Raw genomic sequence first — 18,853 nt, 5'->3', positions numbered from 1 at the left:
CGAGCCTATACAGCTTGGAGTAAGACAACATGCATGAAGAGGATGATGTGGACAAAATACTCATTTGCCTAATAATTCTGCACTCCCTGTATAATTAAAACATTTTCATTTTACTTGTGGTTTTTCATTGATATACAGGAGGACTTTTAATATTTAACAAAAATCACATTTTAATATAAAAATAACAGTGAAGTCTCAATGACATTATTTCATAGATCACTAAATTCTGGTTCTGCCTATTGTGAAATAAAAATCATCCCTAACATATTCAGTTGCCAGGTGCAACACTTTGGTTTGACAGCGTGATGTTACGATGTTGTACTTGTAGTCAGGTTCTTTTCCACCTCCTACGCAGGTCAGATGTCAGATCCTTTGCATTCATTACAATGAATGGGCGGCTTTTTCCTTCGGGATATGCTTATAGGACAAATCAATAACAACAAAAAGACAAAAAACAACATCAACAAAAACACATATGGGTTTTTTTTGTTTGTTTTGTTTTTTTTACTTCACTGTAGCTTGTTTTGTTTTTTTTGTTTTTGTTTTGTTTTTGTTTTTTTTGTTTTGTTTTGTTTTTTGGGGGGGTTGTACTAATGACAATCTACAAGGTCAGTGAACAGGCAATGCTCTCTATAGAGATCTGTGTGTGATTAGATTTCTTGCATAAATAAGAAAGATCTACAGTATGTTCCTATCTGTTCCAGCATTGCTTTTTCTTTGGACTTGTCCTGCTCTTCCACTCTATTGTTATTTTAGTTTTCTTCCCTGTCAAACTTGCCTCATCCACAGTCCTATCATCAGCCGTCTTCCCAAACTTCAGTCTGCACTTCCAATTCCTTAAAAACCGGTGCTATTATGCCAGTTTACCTTTTAGACCACTGTTTGTGCAAACCACCTCCTCCATTATCTCCGTTTCATCCTGGAACATGTCTCATCCAAGTCACTCCTTGCGATCTGTTCCACCGCCGAACTCTGCAGACTAGTGAATAATAATCTTTATTGTTAAATGATCTTAAATGATTCACCAGCAAAAAATCTAACATAAGTCAGTTTATTTATTTATTTTAGAAATCTTCAAAAACATATTTATAGTTAGTGGTAATGGGTTACTGAGTGTATTCCGACTGACAAAGATAGTAATTTTATCCATGAAAAATTAAATGTATACTGCCAGATGTGTGCAAAAAGTCTTTCTGGCGTCTCAATACTGGATAATAATGGTTTTCTGACTTTCATGAGCTATAAGCCATAATCATGCAAATTACGTTTAAATTAAGTTCAGCACTATTAGCTACTCATTTGGACCATGCTTCTTATACACAGGTGAGCTATCGTAATAATAATGCTTGTGTTATTCATCATTTAATTTAAGTTGAATTTAAAATAATATTTATTGGCGTGAACATTTCATATAATCTATTAACTAATAAAGAGGTATTAACAAAAAACAAGTTCTTTCCACTTAGGCGATTCTATTGGAAAACCTACAAGCGTTAAATAAAGGCAGATGTATCTTAAGCAATCTTGTAAGATTAAGATGATATCATAGACATGGCAGCGAAACACTGTCCGAAAAATGACTGACTATAATAGAGAGCTTGTTATTGGAAAAGGGAAAAAGTTCAACCTAAAGATTAATTGCTTTGAGAGAAAGTCGCCATGTTTCTAAGTTCAAGGTATGACATTTAGAGCCAACAGGGGAGTGAACTTCATTATAAAGATTTATGAAAATGATTCAGGTAGAATATTCCATTCAGCCTTCCTATTATTAATTCTATCTTAAAAAGCAAATTGAATTAAGTGGCACATTATTCTTTCTAATTATGATGTCCATATTAGTTCTTTTAAAAAGTCAACTGATGTTGAATAAAAGAGATGTGAAACACAAAGCCTCTCTAACCTGACCAAATTTAAAATGAATCAGCTTTGTTCTGGTAACTCTTTGTTGTGTGAGTAATACCACGTAATAGAAGAAGGAAGCACAGACTACAGAGTTGTCTCTCTCTCTCTCTCTCTGCAAAGTCTTATTTGTTTCTGTAAAGCCAGCTTTGACCATTAGTATACAGAGGAGATGAGAGGTTATTGAACCATTATTGACTGTACACTGGGAAAGTCTAGTGATTTATATATTGTCCTTTTCCAAGATAAGCAGCCAATAAGTATTGGAATGATTTAATTCCACATTTTTGTGGTTTGTTATGACAGTTTATCATTTTCTTACTTTTCTTATGCATCATACCCATCATTCCAAATGCAGAGGCTTTAATGGAAAATTGAAGCAGATGGCACTAAACAGTGGTGACTGATCAAGAAACATAGATGTGACAGACACATTTTGTTGAAAGAAATTTACTTATTCACATATATATATATTAAGTTCAGTGGATAAAACACAGTCATATTATTTGTTGCTAATTAATGTTAATTTAATGACTACAACGATCACAGATCAAACTTAAAATCTGCTGCTGATGGTCTTTATACCTTAAAAACAATACTGTAGAGTTACAAATTATTCTTCCTGGAGTTTCAACAACTCAAATTAGGTGTGCAAATCAAGGGCAGCATTTATTGTCATAATTCAATACACAGTTTTTCTTTGTTTAAACAACAAAGAAATAGTGTCGATCTGCAGGACAAACAAAAAAAAAACCCTGATCCCTGATCTTATGATCCATACCCAGATAGTGCGGGGTTCTGGAGTTGATGTGGGTGAGAGGACTCCCACCTGACTGCCCCGACGTCTACCTCAGGTCACACGACAACAGGGATACTATATTACTCAGCTTCACTGGGTGCCAAAGCAGTAACTCCTGCTCTTGAGATGCAAATGGCAAGTAAGTGACAGTACATCTGAAAGGCTTTGGCAAGTTCTGAATAAAATAAAAGGAGTGTGTCAGAGTTTTATAGTTATATATATTAGGGGCCTATGAGAGCGTATGAATATGGAGACTGGGAATACGAGGAAGAGAAAATGTAATCACTATGGCAGCTTTAAGATCTGCTGCTTCTAAACAAAATCAAATAGCTTTATAAATTTTGTATGCATTTGCTTACACAAACTATAGCGCTGTTTGACCTTCACTAACCTTTAGTATGGTGCAAACACAAACCAGGTAGCTGGAAATGGGAATGTGCATGATAATGTACAAATGAATTTCAAAACCCACACACTATTCAGTGGATGAAGCCAAAATTCATTTTGGGCCATGTTTGCCTTAATTTGTCATCTGTCCTTGTTGAGAAGAAGGTATCTGCACTTAAATGACGTTGACAAATCTTCCGCAAAGTCCTGCTTTCAAAGTGCTAGAAAGCCCAGAGAGGACTGACACGTGGATGGTTTCAATTTCCACGATTTACATTGCCACAAAAGCCAGAACATGTGCTCTTGCTCTCTTTCTTTTGCATTTTTCTTTGTGTTCCCTCTCCGACTCGCTTGTAAATCCAGTAGCATTTAACATCTGAATGTAAAAATTACTTGTTAATTTTCTACCAACAGCTCTGTTTGTATCACTAAGTAATGATGTAACCAGCATACAAGAATAGACAATGCATATCACATGTACCTGAGAAAGAAATGCAGAGCACAATGACAAAAGGTCTGTGCTGAAGAACGGATTGCTTTCTATTTAGAACTTTCAAAGTGAGCACCACTGTCGTGGAGACATCAGGTTTCTTATTACTTGGCTAAGCAGACTCCCTTATTAAGGATTCTGGTTGGACGCATTTTCTCAGAGAATCCTAATTAGTGTGACTTTAACAAAAGATGTAGGATTGTGCCATCTGCCTCATATAACGAGGATTCCTCACTAATTAAAAACACCTAGGAAAGCACTTAGGAAGTAATACCTGGTTAGGTTTGAGAGGTTAGTGAGATCTAATGAACATGAAAATCAGTTTATACTGCTCCAAGTTCAAGTCGAGTCCTGCTTCTGTAATGGTAGGCATTGTCTCTTTGGGTTGGCACATCTGTGCATGACAAATGTCCCCTGCTTATGTTACAGGTTACACGCCAAAAACATATGTATAGAATAATGTTTGTAGTGCATTCATTTAGGCACAATGTCACAAACATGGTTCAAGACAAGGACCCGTTCAGTAGAGGATTCAAACACAACTTCACCTTCTTCCAAGGTGCATGCAGAAGTGGCTTTATCACTTGTTAAAGAAACAATGTGATTTATACATTACAGTGTCCGTGTTATAAAATATCTATCAGAGAATTTTTTCTACATTATTAATCCTTTGCTAAGCACTGAAAATTGTGCTTTTTTATTGTTTCTCTTTTTCTTGAAACATGTAAAAGCTTTCTTTACATTTGAAAACTATTTCTTGTACTGATTTTTAGATTTGCTGACTCTAAATGGAGGTTACATACATTCCTTAGGTCAAAGTAGGTGCTGCACCAAAAACCTCTTTGTGACACTTTGGTCAGTAGCATATTGTCACATTCTCCTGTAGTTTGAACCGAAGATGCCAACTTTTCTGTAAACATGCCAAACAGTTGTAAAACTTGAAAAAAGCTGGCGTCCACCAGTTCTGCTCCTCAGCCTCCTGCTAGATGCCCCATGGTTTAAATCAGGGGTGCCCAATCCTGGTCCTCGAGAGCTACCGTCCTGCAGCTTTTAGATGCATCCTTGTTCCCACACACCCGAATCAAATGAATGGCTTGTTATCAGGCCTTTGCCAAACATGATGGCATGCTGAAGAGGTAATCAAACCATTTGATTCAGCTGTGTTGGAGTAGGGATGCATTTAAAAGCTGCAGGATAGTAGCTCTCGAGGACTGGGATTGGGCAGCCCTGGTTTAAATAGTCAAAACGTCTAGTTTTCGTCTTTCTCAAGTTATGTTCACAAGATTTTCAGAAATCTTCTAACCTGGACGTTGAGGGTAAAGTTCCCCGAGATTCAGATTCAATTTAGACTTGTACAGAGGCAACAGGCAATACCAAACACTGACCACTGAAAATACTTCACTATATGTAAAATCTGTGTTAGTGACAAAATTTACAATTTCTTTAAATGAATTATTCTGGAGTAAAGTGTCCCCATCACTGTTATATATGGATCATTATTAATAGATAGAAAAACTGTCGACGGATATGTTTTCACCTGCAGTATTAGGTGGACCAGGACTAGACTCTCCAGGATCTTCATCACATGTGATAAGAGGGCGTCTGGTCTGTCTCCTACCTCAGACTCGTTTTGGGTTTACAGACAGTTGGCTAGTCCAGGTCATGAGAAGGGCAGATACCCTCAGGGTATTCAGGATCTGCAAGCTATTCACAGTAGCTGACCAATTTTTGCATGCCACTCTAGATTACACATGCAGCCCTTCTGTGGTGAATGATTTATGCCGTATTCCTGTTAACTTCTATATTAGCTTCTATACAACTCTGAAGTGCCCCAAAAAAAGTTAATTTTCATGCATAACACTGGAGTGAACTGAAAAGTTGCATCTTAACATATGGTAAAATGTCACCTTACTGACTGTCTGTAGTCATCTGCACAATGGCATGTGCGTAAAATGTCTTTTTTTTTTAATAGCAAAGTGCCGTCAAAGTGACTGAACCTGAGGAGAGGCAAAGCAAATTTCTGCAAGTCCGTAATTGATAGCTGAGGCTAAAACCTGATTCACTTGAAAAGATATTTTGGTTAAAATGAATTTGTCACAGTGTTTAGTTGTCTGAGCATGTCAAGACAAAGAGAAAAAAGGGTTCAGTAATTGTCAGGCTACAACAGCATTTAAGTTCATGCCAATTTAAGTGAAGAATAATTGAATAAAAAGAGGTGAAAATAAATCTGGCCACTGAGTATTTTGTTAGCAATTTAGGTACACATAATCATGTGTATCATGCTTTTTAAGCTCAGTACCTGTAAATTAAAGATATTTACATATTGTCATGATTATCCACAATTTTAATTGCTGTCATGTTCAAAGGAACTTTTTTTTTATCTTTTATCCACGCCTAAAGCTACAAGAAAGGCTATTAACCAGACACACACACGCACACACACACACACGCACACACACACGCACACAAATATATCATCTCCTCCATACACTGCAAATGCCCTCCAGACACAGGTTTCATTTGAGCACATTCATTACCTTTTAATTGCCTCTAAATTGCAATGTGACCCATCACATCAATAACACTATATTTGTAACAAGAGAAATAAACCTCAGCATGCTTTTGTGCATATGTATATGCATCTGTAACTGTGTGTAAATACATGTATGTGTTTTTTTTATGAACAAAGGAAAATAAAGATTGCATTACTACTACTAACAAAAACATTTGGCAGGCCTGTGGCACACCAAAGTCTTCATTATGTATTTAGTGCTCAATCAAACACAATTCCACCATGGATACAAATTTTGGTGACATTTAGGTTACATATGGGTAATGTCCACTGAATATTAGATTTGCAGGGAAATGATGCAATAATAACATAATGCGTACAAATAAAATCTAAACAATTTGGATTTATAATAAATCTTTTTTTAAATATATAGATGTGAATAATTGCTATGCATGCAGTGTCGCTAATATTGACCCCATTATGGAGGAGACAGGTTACGTCATTATTATAAGATGTGTCCTGTATATTACTTATACATTACCGCTGCTACATATAGTAACTTGTTTCACCATTGAATGCAAATTAAAGTCTAAAGGTTTTATGAAATGTGTGACTGAATAATACATTTCAGGCAAAAACAGGAATTCTACAGATTTAAAAGTGAATTCTCGGTTCTAGGTGTGCGAGCTAATCCTGGAGAAACAGACTGAGAAAACAGCCAGGGTCATGAAACTGAGCCTCACAGAGCAGGTGGACCAAAACACACCTATACACTGACCAGAATCAAGCAGTAGCAGCAAACCTTGAAAATGTGATGGCATATGGACATTAACTTCATCAGGTATTCAATTTAATTCAATTTTATTTATATAGCACCAAGTTACAACAACAATTGCCTTAAGGTATTTTATGTCATAAGGTAAAGACCCCATAGAGAGAAAAGCTCAGCAATTAGACAAATCCCTATCTACAAGCACTTGGTGACAGTGGGAAGGAAAAACTCCCTTTTAACAGAAAGAAGCCTCCAGCAGAACAGTTGGTTGCCAGTGAGAGGCAACTATCTGTGATGGATGAGAGGAGGGAGACAGAACAAAAGGAAGAGAGCCAGAGTTAGCCATCATGGCACGCACCTAGCAGCCTAGACTTATACTGCAGCATAACTAAGAGAGGGTTCAGCATCATTTGAACCAACCTTCAGCCTTATCAAAAAGGAAAATGATAAGCCTAGACTGAAAAGCAGGGATAGTGTCTGTCTACCAAATTCAAACTGCTAGCTGGTTCCTCAGAAGCAGGTTCTGGAAGCTGAAGGCTCTGCTTCCTACTCTACTTTTACAAACTCTAGGAACCACAAGCCTGCAGAAGCCTGCAGTCTGAGAGCAAAGTGCTCTATTAGAGTGATTTGCTACTATGAGGTCTTTAAGATAAGATGGGGCCTGATTATTCAAGACTTTTTATTTGAGGAGAAGGATTTTAAATTTGGTTTTGGATTTAACAGGAAGCCAGTGAAGAGATGCTAATAAGGAAAAATATTCTCTCTTTTCTAGTCCTCATCAGCCCTCTCACTGCAGCATTTTGGATTTAATGAAGGGTTTTCAAGGAGCTTTTAGAACAACCTGATAATAATAAATGACAATTTTCCAGTCTAGAAGCAATAAATGCATCAACCAGTTTTTCAGAGTGACTCTGAGACAGGATACCAGTTTTAGAGAAATGCAAGAAAGCAGTCCTATATTTTTTTATGCATGTTGAAGAACCTGCCCTGGTTAAAAGGACGTTAATATACCTTGTGCATAAGGAGAACAGAAATACATGTTTTTCAGTACACATGCACTTGTGTCTTGACTTAAAGGTGATATAGAGATGTTGGTTCATTTTATACCTTGCTCTCAAAATCAATGCCCTCTGCCTCCTTCTGTTTTTATCTTGTGGGGCTGAATAATGATGTTGAGCACACTTTTGACTTTGACAATGATGAGACGCATTATCATTTCTTGTAGGATGCACAGTCTTCATATAGTGGAATATAATTTTGCCAATCAGAGTAAAGTTTCTGTAGCAATGCATTTTCAGTCATCTCTATTATCGGATTAATTCACTGAATATCTCACAGTCTCATGTGGTGCTGTGAGAATATTAATCTATGTCCTGTTACTTAAATAAACAGAGAGGAAATGAATTCATAACAGACACACTGTCCAATTTATAATATCCAGCTCAGCTTTTTTGTATTTTTGTGGATATTTTTAATTCATTTTAACACTTTAAACTCTGTACATTTGTTAAGAAAAGTGTTTGTAGAGTTCATGTATTATTATAGTTCTCCTCACAGATCCAGGAACCTCCACTCTTCTAGCCAAAGGTGTCATTGACTTTCCAGTCCCTCCAGCATTACCTCAAAACAAGCTTTTGCAGAATACCACGCTAACCAGCCACTCTAAACGCAGGCTATGTTACTCATTACAGTACTGTGGACCTGTGCTGTGCATTGCATACCTGCATCGCCATTACCTTTGAGCATTGCTAGCCACAGAATTAATTAAATTCTAATATAGCCTTGTCTGGGGAAAGCAGCGGTCTGAGGGGTTGTTAAAAGCAAATCAAGACAGGAGTGCCTTCCTGGATCTGAGAAAATGACTCTTAAATGTAAGGCGCAATTAAGTGGGAGAGCAGTGTTACCTGGCATACAGGGTCTGCAGGGAAATCTTCAGTTAAGCTACACTTTTCTCTTTCATTCTATCAGCACCGTCTTTCACTGAACTCATAGTTCAGTGTTTGACACAGTAGTGACAGGCAGTTGTTCAGGTGAGATTTTCAGAGAGATTGCTTGTGAGTAAAGATACTGATGCTATTATGCAATACAAAAACAGTAACTACTTTAGCACTCTGCCAGGTCGCAGTTTTATTTCATAAATTTTATTTTGATTCTGCATTTTTGGTCAAACATTTTACCGTAGGGGGTTTCACGACATTTAGGATAGAGTCAGTTTATCACAAGCCTTATCCTTTTTCTGTGGTATTTCATGAAAACTGATTTTATGCAGTCCTGGCTCAGCAATCAGATCTTCATCTGTAAATTCTAAACAAAAACTACTTCCTACTTTACTACTTCTTTGGTTCAAGAACATGTTTTCAAGGAAAGACAGACACTAAAGGACAATTAAATTTATGTATATCTGTAAAAGTGCATGGCAAATTTATACTGTACTTTTAATTCAGTTTACACTCCTAAATAGTATTCAATTAGCACCTGATTTCCTTAGACACCAGGTGATTATGCAGTCAATATTAGATCACCAGGTATGTGGCCGTCATTCATCCATCCATTTTAAAGAGAAAGGATATACTGGACAGATCCACCGCAGGGCTCGCATGGAAGAAATAAAATCCACACCTAAACCCAATGTAGAATCACCAGTTAACCTAACAAGCATGACTTTGTGTGGGAGGAAGCCAGTGGACCCTGGGAGAACCCATGACAACAGAAGGAGGTAGACTATACAGATGGCCAACCCACTATCATGGCAAAGCGTGTAATGGACATGCTAGTCCACTGTGTGTGTGTCACGCTTTGCCTTTACTAAGCATGAAATGGATACACCTACAGGAGTTGCAGTACCAGTAAGGGAAGATAATATATGCAAAGCAAACAAGTCACTACTGACCAAGAAGGGTATGAAATACATTCCAAGCTCCTTCTATGCCTGGTACGATAATGCTAGGTGGCTGATATGTAAATGTTTCTTTAAGTGTTTGTTTTCATGATGGGTTGAAATAAAATATCTCCTGCTGCTAGTACTGCAGCTTACTGCAACGTATTGCAACTTCTGCATGTGTGTCCAACTTTTCTTAAAATCTTATATTTTAAGTGACATTGATGCATAACATCTCCAAAGGACTTACGAGTAGTTAAGCATACAATAAATGCCTAATGTTACTCTGCAGACTATCGAAACTTCTTTAGTAATGAATAAGAACTAGTAAGTGGATCAATAAACAATATTAATTAGATTTTAGTCTTCTGCCTCCTTGTGCCATACTATACTAAATATTTTGTTTTGTATTTTGCTATGGGTTAAGGTTTTCACTGACATGAAATAGCTCTCAACTTGCTTAAACTACAGATTTTAATTTATAAATGTAACACCAACTGTCACGGTCCGCTGTGACAGACCGTGCGGTGGTGTGTATGGTGGACCCAGGTGCGAACACAGGTGAGCAGACGGGAGTGAACTTTAAACAAAAGCGAGCCTTTTATTGTGGCTGATGGCAGGGTATACAAATACAGCAGGGATAGCGTGGCTAAACAGAAACCTAAACTGGGAATAACTAAGGTAAAGCTATGACTAAGAATATAATAGACCGGGCATGGAAACATAGAGGGTGGAAACACAGACGACGCGACACAGACTGTATGAAACACAGAGACTAAATACACATGAGGGATGATCAGGGGAAGTGGATGCAAACGGGGAACACAGGTGACACTGATAATCATAACAAGACACGGCAGGAGTGAACGTAACACTGATGGGAGATGGGCAAAGTAAAACAGGAAGTACACAGAGGTTCAAACAGGAGGGGAGAGAGCACGGGGAGAACGCAGACATAACGGGCTGGGGAAAACATAGAATAAAACACTAAGAGAGACGAGGGCTCATAAATACACAGAGGGGCACACAGGGGGTGAGGGTCACGAAGGGAAAACATAAGGAACAACGTAACAGATCAACCCAGGAAGCATGGCCTAAATAAAGAACAAAATACAAAAATACATGAAAACTAAGAATACTGGGCCCACATGGCCCAGGACCATGACACCAACAAGCACAATATTTGTTGCACCAAATGTTTTTGGTATTTTATCACCTTTTTCTGTTATAAACACGCTACCTAATCAAAATCTGCCTAGAATAAGCATGTAGTGTGGGAAACAACATTGCCCTCATGCTAGCGACAAACCCCAAAAGGTCCATCCTATGACTATAACTGCTCTGTGCTGTCGATAAGTCATCATGGTTGATATTATGAAAAGCAGACACCCTGGACATCAGGTCATCAGTCCACTGCATGCCTACTGTGAGAGATGGAAAACTTCTGTTCACATTCAGATCTATAGCAAGTTTATCAGCAGTAGAAAGTACATGTATCTGGACTGTGCACTCACAGAGTTAGGATTGATACTGCACATAGACAGGCCCAGTCAACCAGCCTCTACAAACCAGAAGCTTCATATTAACCACTCTATGGTACCACCATGCTCTAAAGAATTAAATCTAAATGAGCAATTTTCAAATAATAATTATAAATGGAAAAACCCAGAATCATAAAAATACTACTGAACGTGTAAATTTACCAGTCCAGAATGATTAACCTCATAATGACATGTCTTTACTTCCAATTAAGTATTAGAACCTGCGATTTTCAGATGATTCACAAGGATTAATATAAATTGGAGAGGCATCTATTATAATGAAAGGTAATACCACTGTCTTAATTTCTCAAAGAGGCAGGTGTCTTGAAATTAAAGCATCAAAAGCTAACCTGCTGGACCTCGTGTCATATGTAGAGATTTCATTCTTGAGTCAAAGACCTTCACTCAAACTATCGGAGCAAGTAAAGGCTACAGCCCAGTTGATCCATACAGAGGAGGAAATGGACTCATCAAAGCCCTCCGAACTCTTTGAAGATATTGTGTTCGGCCCATCCCAATCCCTTGCAAGATAAAGCGCTGACGACAAGATAAAAAGAAATAGTTTCCACAACCCCCACTCCGCAGTGAAAACAGTAGCAGTGGGTGTAGGCGCTATGTAGTGACAGAGGTATTCAGACTGAACAAACTAACAATATTTGATGTGATATATTTAAAAAGAATAATCAGAACAGATAATTCTTGACTATAATGTGTAACTATAGAGTGATTAGTACTGGTAGGTTTGATGGAAAGTGGAAAATTTGTGCAGCCTTCTTTAAGGATTATTGTGCAGAAAATGTCAAGAATTAAAATTTCACATTATGTCTCATGTTGAGGTGTTGAATACTTTGGCATTCACAAAGTTAACAAGGTTTTATAATCGTTTACCCTTATTGCTTCAGCCACTTGTATACCTACCTTCTATACCAACCTACATATTAAAATGACTGAAATCTCAGCTTGGATACTTTTGTCTCAGCCTGATCTATACTCAGATAATTCACTGATTATTTATTGCTTACAACATGAGGCACACCAAACATGCCCTCATCATGACTAGGCAGGGAGCTTAATATATTTTTCTGTTGCAATTTTTCCTATATGTCTAAAGAGGGGTGGGGGAATCTTTAGAATCAGGATCCATCCATGATGAGGAGGAAAGAGTGATAAAAAGCAAGCCATATATAGATGACGAATTAATTTCCCAGGGAAAAACAGCTTTTTGAATATTTAATGGGACAGACTTTCATTTCTCTGATGCAGAGAAAGAGGAGTTGCCTTCTTTCTTCAAGAAAAGTTTCGATATAGTTTAGTTAATCAATCTATCATCCTTGTAATGTGCATTTTATAGATCTAATAACTGAAATACAAAAAGAGTGTGAGAAACCACAATGTTTTGGGGGGCGGGGGGGGTTAGGTAGTATGTCTGCATGTCCCTCAAGTAGATTCTTCATTTTGCAGGTTCTGTGGCAATTGCTGCGATGTGTGGCAAAACATCAAAAGTAAACAGGTGTTTATAAATCTGCTGCCTCTTGGCTCAGTGCCTAATTTCCATAAAATGATGCATTAACATTTTCACTGAATATTCAGCCCTTTCTACAAACACCCACTTGTTAGTCATTCAAATTAAATTATAAAAAATGCAGAATGGTGAGGCGTCCAAGAGACAGTGCAGTGTCCTACACATATGCAGCATATGGTTTTGGGAATACCCCTCATTCATGTGGTTGATTGATTGGCGCACTGTTGCCATCCTGGTGTCAATCAAACGTTTGCTCCATTGAATGAGACCACCAGCCTCAAAGCAACTGAAAATATAAATATTCATAGCAGGCACGTGCTTTTTGGACATTTCTTTGCATTTGTATTGTACTGACTACCAGATTGCATGTGAATGTCACTATAACCGTGAACTACAAACCATTTCTTGTTGCTCCATTGCTAATTTTTATTGCAACACTGGCGACAACAGTTTCAAACAGTAAATTATGATCTTAGTCAAGATTTCTCTTTGTAATGTTGGTAGTATATTACAAAATATTGATACCCATGAACATATCAGATGAAAGATGCAATGAAAAGGTGTTTGCATGTTACCAAACAGTAATACATGCATAATGTGGCCTGTTAGGGGCCTCAAAGCTGAAGGCTCTTTCTCTCATTCTACTTGTAAATACTCTAGGAACCACAAGTAAGCCTGCAGTCTGAGACCAAAGAGCTCTAACGGGGTGATATGGTACTATAAGGTTATTAAGATGGGGCCTGATTATTCAAGACCTTGTATGTGAGAAGCAGGACTTTAAATTCTATTCTGGATTTGACAGGGAGCCAATGAAGAGAAGCCAGTATGGCAGAAATAAGCTCTCTCTGTCTAGTCCCTGTCAGTACTCTTCCTGCATCATTTTAGATCAGCTGAATGCTACACAGGTCCCATGATGATACAGTGCCACATTACTGCAACCCTATGTAGCCTTGTCACAATCCAGCACAACTGAAAGTTACAATAAAGGACAGTTGGCATGCAAGGTCTTCTCTCATCTCCTGCCATGTTTTCTTGGTTGAACACACTGTGCATTTCACCTGGTGGGCAACAGCTGGAGGGCTGTTTGATTAAAAAAAAAAAAAACCTCCCCACTTACCAGCCCATCCTTTTGTGCTCACAGCACATGCAGGTGGAGAACATCTGAGCCACAGACTTGCTTTTATTATACAGCATGACATAACCTGTTAATGCTCACTCCCCAGTCATTCTGGAAAAATTAAAGTCACATCATATTTCACATTTTCTCTGTGTGAAATAAGATGACGGTGGAATATAAACTACGGTTTCATAAATAACGCCGAGGCCCACAAATGTGTGTGTTTCTCTGTGATTAATCGTCACTCAAGAGGCATTTATCATTATCAAAAGTAGGATTTATTGCGCCCATGGCAGCATGCAGAAACAAAACTTTAAAACGGAAGACGGTTTCTAAATGGTTAGTTTGCTATAAAAAATAAACAATATAGGTACTATACGAATAAAGGTATTTTCAGCGGATTCTTTCTCAAGGACTTTAGCATCATGCTTGTGATGCATCAAGGCCTATTTTTTTCTGCCAAAAAGAGGCTATGGAACATAAAAAAAAGCTCAGCCCAACCATTCATACACCTATTCTCTGTGTTCCAGGACACCAATTCCTTTCTTGTACAGTTACATTAAAAAATGCTTTTGTAATCTTCTCAGATAACAGTGTATCGACACAAATACACCATACGTACATCTTTTTGTTCTGGAATATTTAAACTGTTGGAAAATAATGACTCGTGAATAAGCCACACAAATTTAGCCTCTCATTAATTGAAAGTAGGCTGCTTGTTCAACTTGGCTGCATCACTCATCAAAGTCTTGGCTGTCTGCTTTCTGGCTGCGAATGAAAGTTGTTCATGTCTACAAATCTGAAAAGGCAAAATAACATGTAGGTCTTAAACGGAGTGTTGATAGGTCTTTAATGTCTCAAAGAGGCAGCACAATGGCATTGTTTTACAGTTCTATAAAAAAAAGCAGGCTTTGAAATGTGCATTTTCGTTGTAGTCTGCTGCTCTGCCCCCTCGTGATGACAATGTCTGTATTTTTTTTGCTCTGCCTTTAGGTTCGGCTTTACTTATGACTTGCCAGCAGAAAAAAAAAATAGAACATTTGGATGGAAAAGTACTGTTGCCTTGAATGGTTAACATGGGAATTGCTGTGAGAGTTGTAAAGACAAATGTTATCCATCACATTGATTAAATTCCTCTTAGCTAGTGTCCTTGGCCAAGTAAGTTTGTGCGAGCGGCTGTGGTGCTAACAGCAGTCCCATGGAGAGTTAGTGGATTAATTAGAATTGTACCAAATGGCTGGTCCTGAAGTCAGTCTGCTTCCAGTTATATCACTTGTCACATTTCTTCCTGTAATTGTGATGTTTTGCGACTAATGTAAAGTACATATTTGTGAACATTGGGGCGTGCTGCGCTTTCTATATTTAGGTGAATAGAATGTATTGGAAATATACCAATGGGAAATACATTGGTATATGTAAAACACATTTTGTTTTTAAATTGAAAATGAGTGCTGAAAATATCACAGAAAGATTGCTACTGGAAACTACTCTTTGGTGGTATGCAATCAGCGGCTGTGAATTCATCTTTTTCATACAGTATTCTCGAGAAAAGTTCAAAGAAAAGATTTCCTTCAAACGATTAGTCGTCTCTGGGTGTGCCAGCTGTGCACTAGTATTCTAAAGGCACATCTTATCGTAACCCCAATCTCCATCTTAAGTGCCCCTGGGTTATGTTCATATTGAATTAGCTCACTTCAAAGCCATTCCACATAACAAGCCTTTTAAGATTAAATGCACGTTTAATTCTCTGATTACTAACTATTTACTACATTGAGACACTCTTTCCTAGATAAAAATGATATCAGTCCTACAGTTTATAACTGCATTGATAACATGAACAATTTTTAAACAAAACTCACAATGCCTGCAAATCAAAGAACAAATTTTCAGTCAAATACACCATGTTTCACAGATTTAAAGCAAACACATAGTGTTGTATTCAGGACTGTGTGTAATGTACTTTACTTTAAACATCTCTGTGAAGTCAAATACAAGACAGGACACAAAGAAAGGATCAACATCAAAGAAGACACCAGCACTTGCTACCACCCTCATTTTGATTCATTACTGTAACAAGGAATGACTTATAGAAAAACGTGGCTAAAAGCCCTTCTCAAAAGGCTAATGCCATTAACTGCTTACAAGAAACAAATGTAGATAGATACTAACATGAACGTCAGTGTCATCTTCAGTGGCTGGATCCCTTAGCTATTTAATCAGTAGTTTGATATAAGCCTTGAAAATCTGTCAGAGTTGGTTATACTATGAGTCACTTGGACAGTCAGCATCAGTTGTTGCAGGCATTCACTGAGATTGATTCATTTTAAAGGAGGATTGGGCTCCACCAGTCACCTAATCTTGATAGATGTGACCGATTTAGGAAAGCTGAAGAAAAGGGCCCAGACAGATTAAAATGGATGATTATTTTCATGATACAGCCTTTACTGCAGACTAGCAATTGAGGCACCTACAAACATATATTTTGAGAAAACTTACTTTGTATTTGCCACAAAATGCCCCGTCTCCTTTAGCTATTCTCCTCCCCTTTGTCATTAAGCTGCCAATCAGAGTTAGGGAGAGGCTTGGGATCCAATCAATCAAGCTGATTGGGAGTGTCAGGAAGTAGCTGCTCTAAGCAGCCAGAGGTTGTGCCTGTTGCAAACATCATTTACCGACACAGCATGTTTAGGCAGCATAATAATTAGGACAATGTCCTTGCTCATCTCCCCTCTTAAGCTCAGACCAAATGTAACTCAAACTGTTAAAAGAACAGACTATGCTGTTACTAAATGTGTTAAATAATTAAAGATACTGTGCTTTGATATTTTTATTAGAGCGCAAACTGAAGAGAAGTCTGGATCAGAAAATATTACTTTGGAGATTACATGCTGTGAACAGCATATGACCAAGGTTGTACATCATTGTGTTTCATTGCTTTTCCAAGTTCTTTATCAATACCCCAAAATACACAGCTATTTTCTAATTGGTGAGACTTTCTCTGCAAAAATATATCAAACTGCTTGTGCATAAGATGAATTTCTGGCTTCAATTAAACCCTTTCAAGATCACGCTTTAGTGGATGGACCAACAAACAAACTGTGTGTTTCAAATAAGCCTTCACAAACATCCTCAGGCAAAATTTAAAGATAGTATGTGTCACAACACAAAACAAATTTCCATATAAAATTTTACAATAAAGCATGCCAGCCATTACTAATAATGATTAGGATTGCCGTGAAGCTGTATGAACAAAAGATAGCTGACCACCTTAAATCTCAAGCAACACTTAATGTCAGGTCAATGTACACAAACTTTGTTTTTTATATAATGTAAAAAAAAGAATTAGGTAGTTACATGTTACATAGGTAGATTAGAAAGTAGTCCAATCCAACTACTCAGTATATTACTCAGTATAAGTCAGTATATTACTCAGTATAAGTCAGTATATTAAATTCAATAACAATCCAAAACTAAAATCTGTTTTACTGTAGTCCCAAGACCCAATTTGTCAATTACAGCCTTAGACCAACCAACTGGATCAGGAACAAAAACTAAATATTTAGACCAATAAAATACATATTTGATCAGAATATTTGATCAGCTGACTATAATTTAATTTTTGGTGATGCACATACATTTTACAAAATACACAATCAATGGGCTTATTCTTAACAATCTTTAAAGGAGTGGCTCTTTGCTCCTCTGAAGCTGAGTCCTTTGGTTGGGTAAATTAATGTTATTAAGCACAGGTTATACTTTTTATTTACAGAAAGCGTCAGTTCATTATCCATAACTATTTATACTTTTAGTGTTGCAGAAGGGCTAGAACCATCCCACCAATAGGGAGAGCTCCCGCTGTCTCTTGCTCCTCTGTTTAGAATGAGTATATATCCATCCATTCTCTTCTGCTCATCCTTAAGCATGAGAAATAAGTTTGGTTTGAAAATCAGTCAGATAATATATTTATACGTGGATTTATTTATTTACTTATTTTAGATAAACTATCTAGAAACTTACCCACTAACATTCAAAATTGTGATTGCTGCCAAGTGGCAGCACCTCAATGTCTGTGGAGTTGATGTAGCAATGTGTCCAAGAGTCAGTGATGCCATTTCTATGTGACACAACCACACAAAAGTCAGAGATGTCATTTGTATGTGACACAAACACATCTGTAAATGAAACAAACCTTGACACAACAGAGGACGTACCTGCTGCTCGGTCTACGGCTTTTTTTCAGGGGCCATGGTTTTGTTTTTTGTAGCCATTTTCCTCGATGCCAGGTTTCAAAAATGTTTAATTTTTGTGAAGGAGTTGCTCTCATGACTCGTCAAGTGACGCCACTGACTGGCCAATCAGTGCCATGCAGTCTGCTGACGCCACGTTTTCAGATTGACTCAGATTGCTTGGAACCCCAGTGGAGTACTAAACAGTACCTGGTACCTGGTACTACCAGTTAATGGAAAACTAAGCAAAGCTGTGCTGAGTAGCTACTTGTGGAAAAGGCCTATCATTTTAAATACCACAGCCTACTTGAGTATTGTATGCATCCTTTTATAGTCTACCCATCTGATGGATACTTCCAGCAGGACACCATGCCATGTCAAAAAGCAAAAAAACCATCTCAAATTATTTCTTGAGCACAACAGTGAGTTCAGTTTACTTAAATTGCTGCATGATGATATAATGTCAGTATGGACAAAAATCTCACAGAAATGTTCCCAACTGTTATTGGCTAGAGGTATTATATTTTTATAATAATTAAGGCAGTTCTGAAGTCCTAGCTGTGGACCATCCCGGCTACCATAGTCACCTTGACACTGTCACGGACCGGCTCTGGGGACTCGGGGTCCGTGAGCAGTGGGGACTATGACGTTATTATTATTATTATTATTATTATTATTATTATTATTATTATTATTATTATTATTATTAT

Source organism: Pundamilia nyererei, unplaced genomic scaffold (genome assembly GCF_000239375.1).
Source record: "Pundamilia nyererei isolate P.nyererei 1_Seehausen unplaced genomic scaffold, PunNye1.0 scaffold00150, whole genome shotgun sequence".
Taxonomy (NCBI): Eukaryota; Metazoa; Chordata; class Actinopteri; order Cichliformes; family Cichlidae; genus Pundamilia; species Pundamilia nyererei.
The sequence above is the reverse complement of the archived record's forward strand: the minus strand, read 5'-3'. Positions refer to the sequence as shown.